Below are 5,284 nucleotides of genomic sequence, written 5' to 3' on the forward strand. Positions count from 1 at the left end.
TATATGCAGCCAAGGTGATACAGATGTATTATTGCATGCACCCTAGAAGTTAGATGTCATTTCTTCTGCCAGACAAGTATGTTGATTTGGAGGGCCATCTCAGCTCTCGCAATGAGGAATTCTCTTGAGTGTGTGTGTGTGTGTGTGTGTGTGTGTGTGTGTGTGTGTGTGTGTGTGTGTGTGTGTGTGTGTGTGTGTGTGTGTGCCACAGCACATAAATGAGTTAGATAGAAGTCCTTTGCTTCTGTAAAAACCCACTGCCCTGTGGAGCTCCAGTGCCAAGCTTTCGCCCCCCACTGTCCCGCATGGTCCAACTACACAATGGAAAATCTCCCATGTCTTCCTCTCGGGCCTGTATAAAAGCCTTCTCGCTCATGCTCTGCCCACCAAGGTTACCATGGCAGCTATGATTTCTCTGTGTGCCAGGAGGGCCATTACTCACTCTTCTGTCCAAACAGGAAATACACAGAACCTGTCTCTGTGATTTGGCAGGAAATTGGGGCGTTGGAGGAGGACTGTTGGGTTCCGACCGGAGTCTGTCACCTCAGCCTTCCAGCGCTTTGCCATCGGGCCAGGGCTGGGGGAGGAAGTACTCACCGCTGCAAGGCCTTTCTACCGCTCTGCGGGGGGGAAATCACATGTGAAAAGGCCTACAAGTAATTGCTGTCCTACCTGTCTATTTAAAGCTAGAATTAAACTAGTTGAAATGCATGTACTGGCAGCTTTGACATACTGCATGGTGCAATCCATGGACGCACAAGCATCAGAATCCTTCCTGTGAATTAATGCGTTCATGTTTTTTTTATATCAAAATATGTTAATTATAAGTGCTGCTGTGTGAGATAAAGAGCTTAGATGTGTCATCAAGTGTTTCTGACGGTGTTTACCTCCCTCTCTGTCTCCTGCTGTTGATTTCAGTGCTGGGGTGTCCTCTCTGCAGGCAGTCTCCTCTCTGCAGGCAGTCTCCGGGCAGAGGGGAAATGATCCGTTGTAGCAAGGGCCATTGAAGTAATTCCTTGACTGTGTGGTGCTGTTACATTGATTGAGTTACGGACATAGTTGAAGGAGATAATGAAAGAAAATAAAAACAAAGTGTGAAAAAACTCAACCACATACTAGTTATTTTGATCATATTCTTTAGAATTTCAGCCATGTACTGTATATTACTGTATATGTCACATTTCAAAGGATCCATTTAAAGTGGGTCAAAAGTGTGAAGCTGTGAGAGTGAATTCTCAGGTGTCCTTTTGCCTTGGCCCTGATAAAATTATTTGAAAGATATGTCAGTGTTCATTATAAATCGTGCTATAGTTGTGTAATGGAGGCATTCAAAAGAAGGTCTCAAGTCAAACCAAAGATGACTCAGTAATGGGTGAAACGGGATACAAACAATTATTTTGGATTAGCATAGGATTCCGATAGATGTATATAGCAGAGCTGGGTTCAAATACTATTTAAAATCATTCAAATAGAAGCGTTTGCTTGAGTCTGTCTGGAGTGCCAAATGGGTGGGTTTGCAGTTCTGGTCTTTGAAATGATTTCAAATAGTATTTGAACCCAGGTCWGGTATATCGGATGGATGCATAGACAGGTTGGTTGTTTAGCAACAAAGCCAACGCATGTGCAACTAACTATGGGGAAAAACAGACCGGGTTGGCTTAGATTATTTACAACATGTAAACTATATGTTTATTGAAAACATAAATACATTTTCACAATGAGCACTAGTTGTCTCTTAAATACTTCGTTCCAGTTGTTGGTTAGCTAGCTAACACATTTTGCCATGTTAGAATTGACATGAAATCAGTCATATCATCTCAAAACAAGACATGGTATGAAGAACAAATTGAAAACATCTGAAACGAGCCACTTACGATTCCCTGCATGGCAGTTTCTTGTCATGCTGGCTAGCAATCAGCTAGCGATCAGCTAACCCATCTATAGGGAAGGACATTCATGGGATGCAGAATAGGATAGAGACTACACTCACTGGCCTTTATTGGTAATGGTAGGGCAAAATACCTTGATCTATGATCTATGTGTGTGTTTGTGTGTGTGTGTGTGTGCGTGTGCGTGTGTGCGTGTGCGCGTGGGTGGGTGGGTGCGGGCGTGGATGGGCGGGTGGGTGGGTGGGTGCTGAGTTAACCCAGGGTGCCACCTGAGTCAAAGAGGAAGTGGGAGCTGTGCCACACAGACCCTGGCACCAGACTAGCCCTCACCAGCCAATGTATTACTCCACCACTAAAGACTAGGGCCAACATTCAATCATCCCATAGTGCTTCAAATCTCACAGAAAATCAACAATATTTATATATGTTGTTAAAGTCATATCCCAACTAGAGTATATATAAAAACAAAATGTGTATTTGTCTAAAATGATTTTCTGTTATTACAGCTGTTATTGCTGCTGTTTTTCCCAAAGCAGTATGTGTAATAATGTCAATGAATCATGGTGGAATTCATGCAGTAATATGTGTGGGTATTCAGGAATTTTAACAGGGCAACTTGCGTAAGAAAACAAGGTGAACAGCCTGTGGATCCAGTCTGACTCACAGAAAGTCATTATCTACTGAAAACACCTTCCCCAGAGGAGGAGCAAGGAAGCTTCAAACGGATATCTTAATATTAGAATGCAGTCACATTGCACAAAACTAGGAGAATTGCACTGGGAAATCTTTGAAAGCTTGTTATGCTGGGCTGCTTAGGTAAGTGCATTAGACAACTGTACATCAAAGCCTCAAAATATTCAGTGAGCAGAGCAGAAATGGTAAGAAAAATATACTAATGGATTAGTCATCTCCCTCCAGCCATAAATATAGTGAATCTCATCTTGGCACATTCCATAAGGCAGCCAACAGGGAGTATTTTATAGTACATTCCCTGAGTGACATGTTCCACAGTGACATGGGGTGCGTCCCAAATAGCACTCTATTCCCCCATATAGTGCACTACTTTTGAACAGGGCCCATAGGGCTCTGGTTAAAAGTAGGGCACTATATGGGAATATGGTGCTATTTGGGATGAAGAATTGTGAGAGCTGACAGAAATAGAAAATAGAGTATGTTGTCTCCCCAACACCCCTTAGTATGCTAGATTGTAGGATTAGCAGAAACAAAACCTCAAAACAAATGTTTGTTGACCTTTAAATGATTAATGAAGTCAATTGCAGTACCAGTCAAAAGTTTGGACACACCTACTCATTCCAGGGTTTATCTTTATTTGTACTATTTCTACATTGTAGAATAACAGTGAAGACATCAAAACTATGAAATAACACATATGGAAACATGTAGTCAACAGAAATGTTAAACAAATGAAAATATATTTTATATTTGAGATTCTTCTAAGTAGCCACCCTCTGCCTTGATGACAGCTTTGCACACTTGGCATTCTCTCAACCAGCATCATGAGGTAGTCACCTGGAATTAATTTCAATTAACAGGTGTGCCTTGTTAGAAGTTAATTTTTGGAATTTCTTTCCTTCTTAATGCGTTTGAGCCAATCAGTTTTGTTGTGAAAAGGTAGGGTTGCTGTACAGAAGATAGCCCTATTTGGAAAAACACAAGTCCATATTATGGCAAGAACAGCTCAAATAAGTAAAGAGAAACAACAGTCCATCATTACTTTAAGACATGAAGGTCAGTCAATCTCAAAATGTAATGAACTTTTAAAGTTTCTTCAAGTGCAGTAACAAAAACCATCAAGCGCTATGATGAAACTGGCTCTCATGAGGACTGCCACAGGAAAGGAAGACCCAGAGTTACCTCTGCTGCAGAGGATAAGTTCATTAGAGTTACCAGCCTCATAAATTGCAGCCCAAATAAATGCTTCACAGAGTTCAAGTAACAGACACATCTCAACATCAACTGTTCAACTGTGTGAATCAGGCCTTCATGGTCGAATTGCTGTAAAGAAACCACTACTAAAGGACACCAATAATAAGAAGAGACTTGGCTGGGCCAGGAATCACAAGCAATGTACATTAGACCGGTAGAAATCTGTCCTTTGATCTGATGAGTCCAAATGTTTGATTTTTGGTTCCAACCGCATGTCTTTGTGAGACACAGAGTAGGTGAACGGATGATCTCCGCGTTTGTAGTTCACACCGTGAAGCATGGAGGAGGAGGTGTGATGGTGTGGGGGTGCTTTGCTGGTGACACTGTCAGTGATTCATTTATAATTCAAGGCACATTTAACCAGCATGGCTACCACAGCATTCTGCAGCGATACGCCATCCCATCTGGTTTGCGCTAAGTGGGACAGTCATTTGTTTTTCAACAGGACAATGCCCCAACACACCTCCAGGCTGTGTAAGGGCTATTTGACCAAGGAGGAGAGTGATGGAGTACTGCATCAGATGACCTGGCCTCCACAATCAGCTGACCTCAACCCAATCAAGATGGTTGGGGATGAGTTGGACCACAGAGTGAAGGAAAAGCAGCCAACTAGTGCTCAGCATATGTGGAAACTCCTTCAAGACTGTTGGAAAAGCATTCCAGGTGAAGCTGGTTGAGAGAATGCCAAGAGTGTGCAAAGCTGTCATACTTGTCAAACACATATTTTGATTTGTTTAACACTTTTTTGGTTACTACATGATTCCAGCTGTGTTATTTCATAGTTTTGATGTCTTCACTATTATTCTACAATGTAGAAAATAGTAAAAATAAAGAAAAACCTTTGAATGAGTAGGTGTGTCCAAACTTTTGACTGGTACTGTATATCAATGTAAAGGAACACCATTTAAAATAACATTGTAATGATTCTTTCAACAAGCAGCAGTTGGAACGATGAATGAATGATGCAGCTAGTGCTCAATATTTCAAGAGCGGTGGTTGAATATCTAGAGAGGTCTTAAAACATGACTGCTTCAAAGGGACACCTGAAGTAGATGTAGGATACGTCCCTAATGGCACCCTATTCCCTACAGTATGTAGGGATGTAGTGCACTACTTGTATGTAGTGCACTACTTTTGACCGTGACCCGTAGGGCTCGGGTCAAAAGTAGTGCATTATATAGGGCATGGGGTGCCATTTGGGACACAAGAGAATACCAACCTTGTTCAGGTATATGTCTGTTATTATGTTTTTGATTGTATGTGTGTTATAAAACTGTCTGTTCATTTATTGAGGCAGCTATGACTTCAGATGAGTCATGAAGATCAGTGAAATCTCATCCAGCCCAAATGTGTGGACAGTTTCAAATCAATTTGTATTACAGTAGTATCTGAAAGGGCTGGAGCAGCATTAACATGCTATGTAAGAAGATTGTTCTGGGATGATGACC

This window comes from Salvelinus sp. IW2-2015, linkage group LG27 (genome assembly GCF_002910315.2).
Source record: "Salvelinus sp. IW2-2015 linkage group LG27, ASM291031v2, whole genome shotgun sequence".
NCBI classification, from domain to species: domain Eukaryota; kingdom Metazoa; phylum Chordata; class Actinopteri; order Salmoniformes; family Salmonidae; genus Salvelinus; species Salvelinus sp. IW2-2015.